We start from the raw sequence: 18,304 nt of genomic DNA on the forward strand, positions 1-18,304 counted from the left end.
TCTGGGGATGTTGTTTTGAGTTTTGTGCAAGGGCGGACCACCCAGGAGCTTCTGTGACAGTTTTGGGTGACACATCTGTCTTTGCCACTTTCTAACTGAATCACTTTGAATGAGTTGTGTAACCTCACCTGGCTCCCTTCCCACTGCCTCCTAAGTGTGCTGGCTTTCTTTCTGCATCTTCTTCTGCTTTCATCTCAGGCCCTTTGCACTTTCTCTTCCTTCTGCGTGAAACGCCCTTCTTCACCTTCCTTTCATGGCTGGACTCTCATTATTGAGCACTCTGCTTAAATGTCACCACCTCTGTCCCACAGCATCCTGGCTGAAGCAGTAATAAATCACACTACTTCATCCCCTTCATAGTGCTTATCAATACTTAAAATCACCTTCTTTATTTGTTTAAATGCTTATTTTTGATTTCTCCTACTAGAATGTCAATTTCTTGTGGTGATGGACTATGTCACATATTCACCACTGTTTACTTGTTACTTGGCATAGAGAATCATGCCTGGTCCATAACAGTTGCTCAGTAAACATTTATAAACTGTCTGACTTCCTGGCCCTCAATTTATTTACAGTTATAACATCGAGATGATATTACTAACTTCCAACATCATTGTTAGGAATTGTGGGAATCCAGGCATCTAGCTCAAAGCTCCGTACTCGATAAACAGTAGCTGCTTTGCTGGTCACTGGCTGCTTTTCTTCCCACTACCCAAGATCTTGAAAAACTTTTTCACCAAATGCAATCTTAGCAGCAAATGGGGTCCCCAAAGCATTACCTTACCTGTCCTCAGTCTTGGGGAAAATAAATCACATTTTCTATTTAAGGGTGATGTAACATCACCAGAAAAGAAACTTTATCTGTGTAGACCTATCCATCACTTCTCTCTTCACCCCTTCTTGCATCTCCCTCCCTGGGAAGGTGCTCGAGTTTACCATGTGTGTTATAATCTCTGCTGTATTTCTGTCTGCCATGATGATTGATCTTTGGCTAACAAATCAGCTTGGATGGCAGCGCTGCTGCTGTCCTACTCTGCCTTTGATCCAAGGTGTGTCTCCTCTGTAAATCAACACAGGGAGATGATGCAGGCTCAGCGCTGCTTGGGCACAGCTTCAGGAGACTTCTGTTTCCACAAAGCTGTGCTCTGTGGAAGAGGTTGCAGTGGCTCCACTACTGCTGTCTTCTCCAGGGGAGGTGGCAGCATTTTCCTTTGCCCTAGTATTAGGGCCAGAATGGATTTGTGCTTTAATGTCTGGCTCCTCTGCCTCCTTGAACTGTTATAAATCAGAACCCAGCACAGCACATAGGTCAGGAAGGGAGGGCTTCCTGGGGTCTCAGTTTGGCCTTACTATGACTAATTATAATAATAAAAGGCTTGAAAAGGGTCTTTGAACATATTTTTGGTGGTTAAAATAGTGACACTTTGTTATGGACTTCCTCCTTCCTCCCCACCGTTCATGCCACAATAACGAATCTGTGGGGTCAGGGTCATTTGTATGATCTCTGGTAGCACCATAGATAGAACCAGCAACCTCTCATAATAATGATGATGGTGATGAGCCCTAACAGTTATGAAACCTTATAGGTGCCCTGCACCATTAATCACTTTACTTATTGATGTATTTAATCTTCTAGGAATTATGAGGGAAGGGAATAGGTCAAAGACCCATTTGGTGGGCAAGTATGAGACTATAGAATAGAATTCTGATTTTAAAATTCAGAAAGGGCAGGCAGCAGCATTTATCTAGTACCTACACAAGATTCAGCATTTTTTTCTAGAAGATATTCTGCCCACCAACCCTGCAACTTAGGACACCTCTTATCTAAATGTTCACAGGTAAAAACGGAATCTCAAGATTTAGAAGCAGGCCCAAGGTTTTACACTGTTGCTAAGTGGTAGAACTGGGATTTAAATCAGGTTTGTCTGACCCTGCACTTCAGTTATGGATAGAAATGGTCTGAACAGGGTCAACCTTGCATGTAGATGATAGGGTAAGAAGTCCACTTACAAGACAATTTTCTCCTCTGAGCCTTAAAGTTTTCTTCTCCTATTAACAAAGAAGCAAACTAATCTCCACACACCCAAGTCTGAGAGTAAAATCAGACAAGCTTTGGCAGCCCCATGAAGCTGAAAAGATTGAACTATTCAAAGCTTTCACTTTGTCATTATTTCAGCTTCTAAACTTGTCATCTTTATAGTCTATTGAATTAATAAGTGAATAGTCGTTGACACTGACAGAGCGGTACACTGCATATTATATAAACTGCTATGTGCAACTCCATCTGCTTGCTATAGAGATACAAATTCATACTTTTTTGCCATTCTAACCCATAATTGTAACCTAACATCCATTCAGATTAAAGCACTGTAACTCTTTTTAGGAGTAGGGGAAAAAAAAACCCTGCTGCTTTTTACTGGCTGATTTATCGTTACATGACAATATTGGGTATATTAAATGTTAATATTGGTGCAGTCTTTTTCACCATAAGTCTTGTGCTGAGGAGCTGAGAAATTATTTCATTTTAAAACGGACATTTATTGCACTGTGTAGGCAGGTATGTAATTCCTTCCTCTAAGAGATCTGTGGAATATTTTCCTTCTGAGGTGTGAGAACTTTTGATTTGCACTTGTTGTGTCATTTGGGTGCAAAAGAAGGGTGATTTACTGTTTCTATTGGCATAAATAATATTCTGTTTGTTTCTGCATCATTTTCTAACACCCAATATTGACAGTGCCTCACAGTTTACTAGGCAGAGAATTCAACCTTTTACTGAAAATGTCAGGGAGAAAGAATGGAAAAAGAGCTTTGAATTTCAGCCTAATGTTCAAATGGGTCCCCAGTCACACTAGAAAGAGATAATCCAGCTATGGTCAGATAGTGCTACAATGCAGCTGTTCTTTCTAGCTCATTTCTTGAGCTAAACTCTTTGGAGAAACCTGGCAACCTTCTGATCCTTACAATGGGATAATTCCCAGGATGATGTATACTTTCATCAAACACCAGGCATCTTCTGCCATTGCTACTTCCCACCCACCTATTTTCTCCTTTCTTCTCTACTCTGACCTTTCATCATCAATTTTAAAAAGTATAGTCAGTGTTTGAAAATATAATGTGGAGGTTTAGACATATACTTTCTGGAGAACTCTATGACACAGATATGAAAGAGACTATTGGTTGCTGATCCAATGCTAATTTTATTTTTCTTCTTCTTTAGTTACAAAAGTTGATTTTACTTGGAGTGGCAATATGCTTGCCTGAGATATGTATTTCCCAGACTCCATTACAACTTAATTTGGCCGTTCTGGCTAATGAGATGGTGTAAGGGAAATGCCTGTGCTTTAGTCAGGAGCAGGCCAGGCCGGCCTTCCGGCACAGCATGATTCAGTGTGTTTGGAGGGCAGGCGCAAAACCCTGCACATTATTTAACCATGTCATGTGAGGTGCATTAGGTGATCACCCACATAAGCTCGTGCTTGGCTCGGAGCTACTATTGTCTGTAAAAGTAGAATTACTCTGCTAACCCTGTACATACAGCTTGCTCATGCCCAGAGAGAGAGTAAAGCATGTTGAAACCATCAACGATTCCTCGAGTGTTTTTCCAGCCACCTGCCACTGCCCCACTGACTCCCCCCGGACCTCAGTTAGAGCCTGACAGGTGGAAATAGAAATTATTGGGTAGGAGCCTCTGAAAAACAGAACTGTGAGGCAGACCATTGGTGAGGGCCATATTTGCGTTTCCCTTCTCACTTCTACTTTCTGCCAGATTGTGGACAGATGGCTGGGTCTCTAATAGCCATGTTGAACAAGGAGGCAACCTTTAGATATTTTAATAAGGGTAGTAGAACAGAAATACAGAAGAAATCTGAGTGCCTGATGAGTTAGTGGAGCTACTATTCCTTAGTACCACCTACCTTAGGACTTTTATTAAATAAAAGTACACTCTTCTAATTTATTTAAGCAAGTGTAGTCATGTGCTATTACTGGCATCTGGGGGAAGCTGGTCACCATGTTCTGAGGACATTCAAGTAGCCCTGAATGAGGTCTACGTGGTGAAGAAATGCGATTCCTTACTAACAGCTAGCATTGACTTGCCATTTTGGAAGTAAAGTCTACCATCTCAGTCATGGCTTCGGTGACTGAAACCCTGTCTGGTAGCTTGTCTACAGCCTCATGAGAGACCCAAGCCAGCGAAGCTGCTCCTGAATTTCTGACCCTTAGAAACTGTGTGAGAGAAGAGGTTTTTATTCTTATTTTAAGCTGCTATAGCAATATATAAACAATATAGACTTGAATATTAGGTTTGCATTCTTATGTATGTATTTAAAAACTGATAAATCACATAATGCAAAAACCTTGACATTCAGAAAACTTATACATGAAAATATTCACCATGGCATTTAAAGCCTCCCCTTTAAAAGGCATCATAGGTAAATATGATTATGGTCTTAATAGCTTTTTAGCTATTCTTTCAAATATAGCTGATAATAATCCTCAGGTATTTCACATTCTACTAAATAGGCATTTTTCTTAACTACCACATGGCATTTCAGAATCAGACTACAAAACCCATATTCTCCTCTCCTCCATTACTGTTATGCACACTTCCCAGCTCTGGAAGGCTGGTGGCCCATTGGACACCAGATCATAGGGACTAAAGAGTGTTTCCCTCTCCTTAATGACACTTGGTGCTTTGCAGGGAAAACCAGCCTTTGGAAAGGAGCAGGCCTTCCTAATATCAAATTCAATTTAATTTGAGGGAATGAACCTGCCTTCCCAATTTAAAGTGAAGCCTGCGTGGTTAGCCACCTGAGTTCCTGCAAGGTGCAAACAGTCATTACTTCTCCAGACCCCTAGTCCTTTTCCTGTTTTTCATAAACATTTATTTAAGTTTCCAGACACCTGACTTAGCTTCACGATGGCCAGCAACTTCCTCATAGATCATGAAACTCAACTTCAGCTCACTGCCTTCTGAAGCTTCTGTAATCTTCCATTCATTACATTCCATGTTGACCCCTGTGCATTGTAAAAGTTGCCAGCCCAGCTGGAGAACATGACACGTAGATCTCTAGGTTCCTTGAGTTGCAGCATCTTTTAGTTTGGGTGTTAAGTTTTGAGATCTGGGTTTTATTCGTCATTTGATTAACTGCCTATTGTTTGCCCTACCTACAGTCTGTCTGTCTGATACATAAAGTGAAGCTGCAGGAAAAGAGCTATTCAGTTTTCACCGAGTTAGGAAAGCCATGCTAGTGGCAGGGTGAAGGGGACAGCAGAACATTTCTGGGACAGTTCCACCTTTGTTGTAAGACCTGACGCAGGCCAAGACTTATATCCACAGGGCGGTTCATTAACACGCATTTAAAACCTGTCTATTTACTCCGAGAATCCAATTCTGACTACATTCAGTTGGTAAATATCAGAGCTTTCAGCAGAGTAATGGCAAATCATCCAGCTGAATTTGCTCAAATTCCCCTGATTAATCCATCTGACTGCCCAACCAAAGCTATCATTATCACTTACACGGTGCCTTTTAATTTGGATTTTGTCATCCTCCTCCTTCTCTTTCCATTTGTAAGCCCATGCTTGCAGGTTAAAAAGTTGAGGATTCTGATCCAATTCTCGTTTGATTGGATTTGCCTTTTTCTTTCTTCTTCTTCTTTTTTTTAATTAAAAAGGGGGTGTTTAATTATGCAATATGCAAACTTCTGAAGACAGAGAGGGAATCATCATTAGTTTAACTCTGGGCTAGAAACATTCAGAGGCTGTGTAGATATTTCTGTTCTTATCTCTTTCAAAGCTAATTAGTCATGTGCCTTCATAATAGTACTTAATAGCTATGTTATGGGGCAGACACAGTTGGATGAGAAATTAGGAGTTGGGGTTGAGCAATCAGAGCTCCATCTGCTGGATGGAGGGAGCAGGGCACTTGTGGCCAGGTTTATCAGCTGTCATCCTCAAAGTTAAGCAATCTGGCGGCAAGTCTGATTGGAAAGGCTTTTTTCTTCCCCCTCCCCCCTTTTTTGGGAATGGGATAGGTGTAGCAGACTAAGGAAAGCCTTGCTTTGTTAAGGTGCTGTTCTGCTCTTAGTAAACAGATAACATAAAGAGAATCATGTACAAGCTATTCTGCTCATTGACATTGAAGGACAACTGGTCATTTTTCTTGTATAAACGGGAATCTTATTTCCTGTTCTCATCCTATGTCCAAGGTAGCAATCTCAAAGCAAAATGAAGTAAATGGGTGAGAAATTCAGATGTGATTTATTCCCAAACTCAGTTTATGTACCTGTATCAACTTCACCAAAGCCACTATCAAAGTAATATATAAATACACGTATACACACACTGACACACACAAATCAACATGTAAATGCATATGTTTTCTTATTCTTCTATCTCATCTCCCCTGCACCTTTCATTCACTGTTAAGGGAAATGAACTCTAACACGCTGATGGTTTTTGACTGAGATGATGTTGAGTTAAAAAACTGATGGTTTTTGACTGAGATGATGTTGAGTTAGGACTAGTACCTAACTCATAACTCGTGAAAGGTTTAAATTCAATCATTTATCAATTAAATGAAAAAAGAACGTTGCTGATTGGATGCCAAGCTCTAGGTACTGGGAACAGAGAGGTTGATGAAGAAGTTCTGCCACCAATTATGGAGATGACTGACTAGAGTTGGATGGAGATGACATATGAAGGAATCAGACAATAAGATAATTATAAGAGTATAAGAAGTGCTATGCAGAAAATAAAACTCATGGATATATAGAGAATAATGGGGAGGAAGTGGAGAGAGGGAATGATATGGAAGGATTCTCCAAGGAGGTGATAGTTGAGCTAAAAAATATAAATTGTGTAGCCCAGTGCCTGGTAGTTGTAAGAGATCCCATAATCCAGTTATACTTAGAATTATAAAGATAATCATCATTTCTTCTACGGTCAGTAGAGTTCACAACCTGAAGGTGATCATAATTAGCCCCCTGGCCACTTTTCTGTGGCCTCCAAGCAAACAGTAAAGCAAAGTGCCCAGAGAAATTGCTTTTGTCATCCTTCACCTACAAATAAGGCATTGGTGTTGCTAGAAAGCAGAGAACTGGACAGCCCATGTATTCAATGTAAACACTAAATTATCCTTGACAGGAGGCTTCAGATGAAGATATTTCCTCCCAGATCCTGTGATATGCTGAAATTCCCTGGATATTAATACAGTTGAAATTGACTCATTTCTGGGTAATGGCGAAATGGGACCTTCATTGTGGCTACAAATGCACTTAAGGTATCATCCCCAGTTGTGAGCAGGGATCATTCTGGAGAGCTCAGAAAGAGAAATGTCCAGGGAGGCATGTAGATCGAGTCTGCCTGTGGCCTTGTTTTGGTGAAGGACCCCACCATTTAGATAACAATAGAGCCTGGGACATCTCACTGAGGCCCTCGCTCTACCTCACACCCACAGCTGGGGCAGTCACCAACTCCTACAATTGTTCTTTCTTTATCATCTCTCCCATTCCATTGGCTTTCTCTCCACCCCTCTGCCATGGCTTCCACTAGTCTTCCATCAGCTCCCTCTCTTTAGTCTTCCCCGACTGCAGTCATTTTAGAAATAAGATCTGTAAAGGCACAAACCAAAAAAAAGGGAGTATTCCTTTTTGTATACTCTATAGTAGTGATTCCTAAATTACAGACTGAGGACTCCTGGAGCAATGGCTAAGGAAATATTGCAAGAGAACCCTGGATCTGTGGTCTGTGGAATAGATAAATAATTTTATTAAGGCATATATATATTTTCAAATATATGTAAATGTTGTTTGGATTATAAGATGCAAATTTAAAGTGTTGTTAAACTCATAATTGATTCTTTCAATGTATATTTATTAAATCAATAAATGCTAAAAATAGATCTTTTTTAATCCCACAGGGATCCATAATAGTTCCATGTATAAGTGAGTCTTCAAACTTAAAAAAGGAGCTTGGAACACCATCATGAGGCACAAGAGCCATGATTCCATTAGCACCTGGCACAGACACCACAGGGCTCAATAAATGCACAAGCCAATTGAGACCAGAGCCTCGCTTCCAGATTTTTAGTGGGACCAGCGATTCTGCCCTTACTAAACAGTACTATGATCCTCGAACTAGGTAAAGCAATGTAAAAGCAAGCTACCTGGGCTTCTACTAGCCTCAGGTGCTGAGGGATAATCTAATCTGTGCCCCATTTAGGTATGGTTTTAGTCTTGGATGTTTGGTGGAGCAAAGTATGCTCAGTTAATGGAACAAACACAAGGGGATTTTAAATGGCAGTTTTACAAATTTGTATTCCTGTGAAGGTTTGTGTCAGAGCTGTTACCATCTCTGCTTGTTCTGTTTATTCAGCATGAATGTCTGGAACATGCAGTTGTTTTGTTGGTTTTTATCAGATACGCCGTCCCAAGGTACCACGGGGAATATCTTCATTATTAACATAATAAGAGGGAAGCCGGCTGCTTGCAGAAACTTCATCTTTCTAGAGCTTATGTTATGTTACATCCTGGCTGCTAATTAGGACCCAGCTTACAGTGGCAGGATATCAAAGAAAGAAATGATCCACATGGGCACCGTAGAATGTTCTGACAGCATCCAGGGTGCCTGCTCAGTTCAGAGTTTGCCTGCAGAAGAAAAAAGTTCAGAGGAATGGGACTTAACAAGGGGCCTCCTACCTGTGGATTACAGCAGTTTTTTTTTGTAGCCCAATAGCTGAACAAACATGTGCTCACCTCTGGCGAGAGACCCCTCACCTGTGCCTGTCCTTCCTCTTCCATTTTGTCCTGGCATGATACGATCATTTCTTTGCTCACTAATGCACCTAGCTTCTTAGAGGGGCCAGGAAAGGACTGTTATAAGAGGAAGGGAAGGGATTTTTGCCCCTTCTGGTTTGTCCTTAACATTTTCATTACTGTGATTAAAAAACAATTATGTGCAATGTAAAATACAATATTATAAACATTCAAAATAATTCCCAAGTACATAAATACAAAGTGAAAGTTCCCCTTCATGGCCCTACTTGATCCCACATTCCCCTCCAGAGATAACCACACATCATAGCAGTTTGTGGTACACCTTGAATCCATTTAGCAACAAATTCTAATGTATAATATTCTTTTTTCAATGTACACAAATGGAGTAACACTGTTTATATTGCTTTTGTTATTTACAGTATCTTAAAAATTTTTCTCTGCTATGAAATGTATTGTCAATATACAACACAAACCATTTCTTATAACTGTCTTAATATTTCAGTTATAGATGTATATATTATAATTTGTTGGATAATTCCTTTATTTACAACTTAAAAAAAGCCTTAGATGAAGAGCCCTACAAAACTTTTTTGAATTTTCTCAGGCTTTTAATATTCTAGTTCCTGCTTTTCCTTGATATGCTAGCCTAAAAAATGGGCTCCCAAATATGTCCATGTCTCTAGAACCTGTGAATGTTACCTTACACGGCAGAAAGTACTCTGTAGATGTGATTTAGTTAAGATTCTTGAAATGGGGAGATTATCCTAGGTTATTTGGTGAGCTCTATGTAATCACAACAGTCATTGTAAAAGGCAGGCAGGAGGAGTCAGAGTGAGAGGTGAAAACACTGTGATGATAAAAGCAGAGACTGGAGTGATGAGGCCCCAAGCCAAGGAATGTTGGCTTTCCTGGAGCTTCCAGAAGGCCTCAGCTGTGCAGACACCTTGATTCCAGCCCCATGAGACTCGTGTTGGTCTTCTGCTGTGTTAAGCCACTAAGTTTGTGGCGATTTGTTATGGCTGCATAGAACACTAGCACACTTGGCTTAAATGGTTCTATCTTTGAATAAATGGTCATACCTTCTTACCAATGCTAAAAGATACTTTTGGAAAAATAATCTTGACTGTCATACAGATGTAGAAAGGAACACATGCTAGAGATTTTATTCATGAAGGATCAGGCAGAGATAATTACTGGTTCAAATAAAGAAGGCCAAGCAGCACAAATTTACATGGAGTAAGAAATGTTGAAACAAAACTGTTTTTTTTTTTCTTCACAGAGAATGTGAGAGAAGTCAAACCTCTACCAGACTGGACAGAATTTGCATGTCTATCTCTTGCCTGTAAGGTACAGAGTTATCAAATATCTCAAAAATAATGAAAGTTGAGAATCAGACAATTGCATGGGTTATCTAGACAATAAATGATTTTCCATTGAAACACAATTTTTTCTATACCATTATCATTTTAAACCAGGGATTGGTTAACTACACCTATCGACCTCTGGGCCAAGTCCGGCCTGCTGCTCGTTTTGCACAGCAAATAAGCTAAAAATAGTCTTTATTGATGAACGTTTGCAATTGATCTGATCATAAGGAACACAAACTTTGAGTTCCAAGTTAAGTGAAAGGTTATCCCCAAAACAAAGAATCCCATTTTTCTCATTAGTAGACCTGTATTACAAAAATTTATACTTATCAGTTGTTATTATACTTTGAATTTTGTTAACAAAAATCTAATTAAAATGTGTTCTCTCTTGTTATGTATGTATGTATTTTGGATTTTGCTTCACCACCTGAAAAGCCCAAACTATTTATTATCTGGTAATTTATGAAAAAGCTTGCCAACCTCTGTTCTACTTTTTTTTTTTTTTTTGAGACGGAGTCTTGCTCTGTCGCCAGGCTGGAGTGCAGTGGCGCGATCTCGACTCACTGCAACCTCTGCCTCCCAGGTTCAAGTGTTTCCTCTGCCTCAGCCTCCCAAGTAGCTGGGACTACAGGCACGTGCCATCACAACTGGCTATTTTTTTTGTATTTTTTTTAAGTAGAAACAGGGTTTCACCATGTTGGTCAGGATGGTCTCGATCTCCTGACTTTGTGATCCGCCCACCTTGGCCTCCCAAAGTGCTGGGATTACAGTAGGTGGGAGCCACCGCACCTGGCCTACATCTTTATTTTGTTAGTTTTTCCTATTTATCTTATATTCACATCTCAGTATATTGGTTTGCTGCTTAATTACGAAGCATACTTATTTACCCAAACTGTTGGATAATTTCTATCTATTGTCTCCTGTTGTCCCATGAGTCTCCAACAGGCTGTCTGATGACAGGTGCCATCACCTGGGGTGCAGGGGACGAGGGGACGATTACAGTGAACCCACAGAACAAAAGGGTCAGATTTTTAGCTTTTCAAATATGAGGAAAACTGAAGGGTTTGGAAAAGTACATCATGAAGAATGATTGGTTCTCATCCCCTGGGTTAAAGTTTTGGGCTTGGAGAGGGAGAAGGGTAAAGAGATGATACAGAGAATGTGATAAAGATGGGGGGCTGGTGGCTCCTGCGATGAGGGAATGAATCCCATGTGGAGGGACTGTGTGGACAGGAGTAAAGTCCCTGGCCAGGGACCCCCTAGTCTTCCTTCCTAGCCTGTTTCTAGTGCTGGGGAACCCAGGCGAGAAAAGTCACTGCTTGTGGATCACCTGATTTTCACTGTATTTCATTTCTTGCCCCACCAAGTTGAGAACTGCCTCAGTTGATTTTCTAGTCCACCTCCTCTTCCTGTCATCAGCATTCACTCATGAGCCATTAACCATTAAATCTGACTATTCTGTGTGGCTATCCCAGCCCCTTTTATTGTTTTTCCTCACAAAGTCATTCCCCAAAACTAGGACAGGACTCTCCATATTTTCAGGAGGTTGTGGGAAAGAAAATGTCCATCATGCCCATGAGCTTATCTGAATCAACTCGAGCTCCTTCCTGACTTCGCAACAGATACAAATCCCATGGGGCTGGCCCTCCACCAAGCCTTTCCTATTTTTACTATCTCTATTAGTCGGGGCTCTCCAGAGAGACAGAGCCAATGGGATATGGATCGATATAGATAGGTAGGTAGATAGATAGATAGATAGATAGATAGATAGATAGATAGATAGATAATAGATAGATAAGAGGCTTATTAGGGGAATTGGCTCATGCAATTATGGAGGCTGAGAAGCCCTACTGTATTCGTCTGTTTTTACGCTGCTGATAAAGACATACCCGAGACTTGACAATTTACAAAAGAAAGAGGCTTAATTGGACTCCGAGTTCCATGTGGCTGGAAAGGCCTCACAATCATGGTGGAAGGTAAGGAGGGGCAAGTCCCATCTTATGTGTATGGCGGCAGGCAAAGAGAGAGCTTGTGCAGAGAAACTTCTGTTTTTAAAATCATCAGATCTCGTGAGACTCACTCACCATTATGAGAACAGCTCAGGAACCACCCACCCCCATAATTCAATCACCTCCCACCAGGTTCTTCCCACTACAGGTGAGAATTGTGGGAGTTACAATTCAAGATGAGATTTGGGTGGGGACACAGCCAAATCATATCACCTATGATAGGCCATCTGCAAGCTGGAGAGTCTGGAATGCCTGCAGCATGGCTCAGTCTAAGTCTGAAAGCCTCAGAACCAGGGAAGCTGATGATGTAGTCCTCAGTCTGAGGCTGAAGGCCTGAGAACATGGGGTGGCCCTTGGTGCAAGTTCTACAGGCAAAAGGCCAGAGAGCCTGGAGTTCTGAGGTCCAAGGGCAAGAGAAGAAGGATGTTCCAGCTCCAGGAGAGAGAAAGAAGGAACTCACCATTCCTCTGCCTGTTTGTTCTAACTGGGCCCCTAGATGATTGGATGCCTGTCCACACTGAGAGCAGATCTTTCCCACTCAGTCTACGAGCTCACACGCCAATCTCCTCTAGAAACATCCTCACAGGCACACTCAGAAATAATGCTTTGCCAGCTCTCTAGGTTTTGCATAATCCAGTCAAGTTGACACGTAAAATCACACTATCTCTATTCATGAGTCTGAGAGGGATCCATTTTACCTGTGGCCCATTGATTTAAACAGAAGGTGAGGGGCAGTTTAATGGATGCTTGAGTTGTAAAGGCCAAGACTTGCCTTTTAACTCTTGTCTCCAAACTGCCAAACAATTTTCTAGTCCTAATTTTCCCAAAGACTCATCTTCGTACTACATGAAGTGAATGCTTGGTGTTTTGGAATTTCTTCTTCTGTTTACTTATATTTAGCATATCCGTCAGGGTATAGTGAGAAGGCAGAAACCACACCAGTAATTTGAACAGGGAAAAGTTAATGTAAAAATTATTAACTACTAACACGTGGTTAACTACTACAAGAGGTAAAAGAAGGCACTGTGGAATTAGGAATACCAAACTCAGCAAGAGGAGCCACTATTTCTAGAGCTGAGGGAGAGAACACACACAAAAAACTTAGGAGATCCAGTCTCTACCCCCACATATATTCATGAAGTTATGCTTCAGAACTTGATGAAGAGGTATTTGTTACCACAGGACCATGCAACCTGGTGGCAGTGAAGAAATCTTCCAGAGGGCTCAGGCTAAGGCTTGTTTGTAGGAACAGCTTACTAAAGGGTGGGGCTGTCTGGAGCTAGTCCACAGGGCCAGTCTAATGGTAGCCAAGAACTTCACAGTAGAGTGCCAGTGGGTCAGAGCTGGTTTCCGTGAAGCAGCCTATGGAGTGAGTGGCAGAAAAACTCAGAGAGTGAGTGCTTTTGGCCTCTGGCATACTGGTCCTCTGGAAGCTGTTCTGTTAGGAACAAAAGCACAACAGAATTGGAAATAGAAGCTCCTTCCCTTGCCATGGACAGGCAGCAGGCATAGGAGAAATGTTTACAGGGTCCAATTCCAGTATCACAAAGCAGGGCAAAGACAGCTGGATTGGTAGCTAAAAGACAATACGTGGTAACTGTTGCATTCACACAAAATAAATAATGAAAAACGAGGTATCGTGATTAATGAGATAAGAAGCATGTGCAGTGGGCTGAAGGCACAGGCAAATGCTTAAGATTTGGAACGCAATTTATTGTTCTACAACTTGCTTTTCTCATTTAGAAATATACTGTGGACATCTTTCATTGTCAGTGCATATAGATCTCTTGATTTCTTTTAGTAGCTGCAAGGTATTCCACTGTATGGATGTCCTAGAATTTAATTTACTATTTTCTTACTGATGGACATTGAGGTGTTTTTGAAGTTTTCATTAAAATAAAGAAATGCAGCAAACACATTCTTGCTGTTTTACTTAAAACTAATATATACGCATAAAAACATTCTCAAGGGATATACACCTAAATATTTACAGTGGTTGTCTTCGGAGATGGGAGAGCTTGAAGAATATATCTTTCTACTTTATTCATAGTGTACTGATTAAATTTTTTATAAGCATATATCATTTTTTATAATTAGTACATTAAAAAAAGATGTTTCAATGTTGAAAGGAAGTGCGATTTAATTAAAAGTTGTAAACTGCCACTGACATTCTGTTTAAAGGCTCAGATATTCATATGACAAACATTTTGGCTCTTTTGGAAGGAGCAACAGTTGTTAGCTGTTGTTTCAGGGTCTGATCAAAGCAGTACAGATGTGTTTTCAGTGGCTCATTATCAGATATTGTGTCTAGATAGCAGGGAAAATCTTTCCTCTTATTTAGACATCTTTCCAGGTGTTCAGGATGATGGAATCTGAGGGGAAAGGCTGACTTCGTTCACATTTTCTCAATTGCAATTTCCCTTTTTCTTTTAGAAAAAAAGGCTCAGCACTGTGAAGACTGATTACCACCTCCCCCTTCCCCAGCAATCTCGTGGAGATCTGGTCAGAGAAGCTGTTCCATCTCCCACAAACCTGGTGGCTCAGAAGCAGAGGTGGAGGCTGCAGACCTCATGTCAGGACTGGGTCCACTAAAATAAAAACAGTCCCCCTAGTCTAGATGCCCTGTGTGCCTTGCAATTGAGAAAATGTGAATGAAACCATGGAATACTATGCAGCCATAAAAAGGAATGAAATTATGTCTTTTGGAGGAACATGAATGGAGCTGGAAGCCATTATTCTCAGCAAACTAACACAGGAACAGAAAGCCAAACACCACATGTTCTCACTTATAAGTGGGAGCTGAAGAATGAGAACCCACGGACACAGGGAGGGGAAGAACACACGGGGGCCTATCAGGGGGTGTGGCGGGGGGAGGGAGAACATTGGAAAAATAGCTAATGCATGCTTGGCCTAAGTTCTAAGTGATGGGTTGATAGGTGCAGCAAACCACCACGGCACACGTTTACCTATGTAACAAACCTGCACGTCTTGCACATGTACCCCAGAACTTAAAAATAAAAATGAAAATAAAAAATGAGTATTAGATTTGAAAGGGTTTCATTATCTAACAAGAGCTCTTTGAATCTTACAGATAAACTCCTTTTCCTGACATCTGCAATGAAAATTCTGCATCAGGGTAGAGTCTGTGTGACTAGCTTTGTTTTGGTGAAGGCTTTACTCCCTGCCCCAAAGGGCGATTGGAAGCAAGGCTGGACCTGTATGTGTGTGTGTGTGTGTGTGTGTGTGTGTGTGTGTGAGCGCGCGCGCATGCGCGCGTGCATCTGTGTGTGTGTGAAGTCCTAAAAGAACCTGGATAAGTGCAAACGGAGACTCTGCAGGAGTCAAGGCCTTGTGCCGGGGCACTCACCTTTGCTGGGTGTGCACTGAAGCTGCAACACCTTTGGGATTTGGGGATTGCAGATGAGGTCACACTTTATTTCCTCCTTTAACAGACTTCTAGTGACATTCAGGGAAGCGGCAGATGTCCCTCCTCCAGCTGGCAGGGCAACAGACATTAGGAAGGAGGACCACAGTGGGAAGACAATAAATACCACGATGACAGGGTTTTCTTGGGATAAAAAAAAAAAACAGCTGTAGCTAACATAGGCAAATAATAACCATCATTTTGAAATAGCAAGATTTGGCCTTCAGGCCCTTTGCTTTCTCCTTGGCACTGAAAATAGTCCTTTCTGTGGGGCTTGTCAGATGTTTTCGAGCATCCTGCAGCTACAAATAGCGGGGCAGTCTGCCTGGAGGGATGGACCTTTAGCCTGACCATCACCTTGTTTTGTAAGCATTAAAAAAATAAAGAAAGAAAAAGGATGAGAAGCACTTGAAGAGACACTTTCCTTTCTGGCATTTCTTTATTTTGCCCAAAATTTCTTTTCAGTGGAATCATACTAAAAACTTTTTAATGTCAGAAGCATGAGGAAAGCACAACAACGAATACAAATTAAATGTTTATTTGGGAGCAAAACCTTGGGGAGTCAGATGATTTCAGAGATTTTCTGTCTTTTTTCCTCCTCTACCATTCTCAAAGGGGATGCTGCTGATTGTCTTTACAGAAATACTGGGGAATACAGTGTAATTAATGTTTGTGCACTAGCTAGACCTGGCATTTGGAGCAGAACGTTAAGGACAGCATTATTCAAGAAGTAGAACTGAGAGGTGACAGCCTGCTGGCAGCCCTCGCTCGCTCTCCGGGCCTCCTCTGCCTCGGCGCCCACTCTGGCCTCGCTTGAGGAGCCCTTCAGCCTGCCGATGCACCGTGGGAGCCCTTCTCTGGGCTGGCCGAGGCCGGAGCCCGCTCCCTTGGCTTGCGGGGAGGTGTGGAGGGAGACGCACAGGAGGGAACCGGGGCTGCACGTGGCGCTTGCGGGCCAGCTAGAGTTCCGGGTGGGCGTGGACTTGGTGGGCCCCGCACTTGGAGCAGCCAGCCGGCCAGCCGGGCAGTGAGGCTTAGCACCCAGGCCAGCAGCTGCGGAGGCTGCGCCGGGTCCCCCAGCAGTGCTGGCCCACCGGCGCTGCCCTCTATTTCTCACTGGGCCTTAGCTGCCTCCCCATGGGGCAGGGCTCTGGACCTGCAGCCCGCCATGCCTGAGTCTCCCCTGGCTCCCCCGCACCGCTGTGGGCTCCTGCGCAGCCGCCTGAGCTTCCCCGATGAGCACCGCCCCCTGCTCTATGGCGCCCAGTCCCATCGACCACCCAAGGGCTGAGAAGTGCAGGGCACACGGTGCAGGACTGGCAGGCAGCTCCATCTGAAGCCCGGGTGCGAGATCCACTGGGTGAGGCCAGCTGGGCTCCTGAGTCTAGTGGGGACTTGGAGAACTTTTGTGTTTAGCTAAGGGATTGTAAGTGCACCAATCAGCACTCTGTGTCTAGCTCAAGGTTTGTGAACACACCAATCAGCACCCTGTGGCTAGCTCAGGGTTTGTGGATACACCAATCGACACTCTTTATCTAGCTAATCTAGTGGGGACGTGCAGAACTTTTGTGTCTAGCTCAGGGATTGTAAACCCATCAATCAGCACCCTGTCAAAATGGACCAATCAGCTCTCTGTAAAACAGACCAATCGGCTCTCTGTAAAAATGGACCAATCAGCAGGATGTGGGTGGGGCCAGATAAGAGAATAAAAGCAGGCTACCTGAGCCAGCAGTGTGCAATCTCCTGGGGTCCTCTTCCAGCTGTGAAAGCTTTGTTCTTTTGCTTTTTGCAATAAATGCTGCTGCTGCTCATTCTTTGGGTCCACATTGCCTTAATGAGTTGTAACACCCACCACGAAGGTCTGCAGCTTCACTCTTGAAGCCAGTGAGACCACAAACCCACTGGGAGGAACAAACAACTCCCGACGTGCCACCTTAAGAGCTGTAACATTCACCGCGAAGGTCTGCAGCTTCACTCCTGAGCCAGCGAGACCACGAACCCCCTAGAAGGAAAACTCCGAACACATCTGAACATCAGAAAGAACAAACTCCGGACACGCCGCCTTTTAGAACTGTAACACCGCGAGGGTCGCGGCTTCATTCTTGAAGTCGGTGAGACCGAGAACCCACCAATTCCGGACACAGAACGAATCAACCAAGGATGGAAAGGTGCGTGAGGCTAATGAAATAGCCATGGATGTTTATTTGGGAGCGAGTGCAGATCAACACTCTCCAGCTGTGCCTCTGGCCGCAAGGTCCCCTCCTTGCCAAGCAGGCTGGATGCTGACGTTTGGGCATTTGAAGGAGGCCACAGAGAACTCACCTGTGGAGCTTGAGAAAACAGGGCTGCTGGGTCAGGGGAAGTACTCGGAATCTCTGCTCTGTTGAATTCCTGTCAGCAGGCTCAGGTTACAGGTGAGCTTCCCATCACAAACGGGTAGGCTCTTTAGCCACCTCTCTGGTTCCAAATTCTGTAGGTCCTGGGTTCCCGTCAGACCTTGGGTTGAAAAATGACTTCTGCTGTCTTGGCATTTCCCCTACTTTTTCTGGCTTCATTGGCTTTACTTTTCTGTTTTACCTTGTTAGGTTATGGGCTACACAGCTGCCCAAAGAAACGCTCTAATTGTGATGAATCACAGCCCCAAATAACAGCCACACAGCTTTTGTTTTAAAGTTCAAAGCTCTTTGGTATTATTATTATTATTATTATTTTTTTTTGAGACGGAGT

This window comes from Hylobates moloch, unplaced genomic scaffold, assembly GCF_009828535.3.
Source record: "Hylobates moloch isolate HMO894 unplaced genomic scaffold, HMol_V3 SCAFFOLD_16, whole genome shotgun sequence".
Taxonomy (NCBI): Eukaryota; Metazoa; Chordata; class Mammalia; order Primates; family Hylobatidae; genus Hylobates; species Hylobates moloch.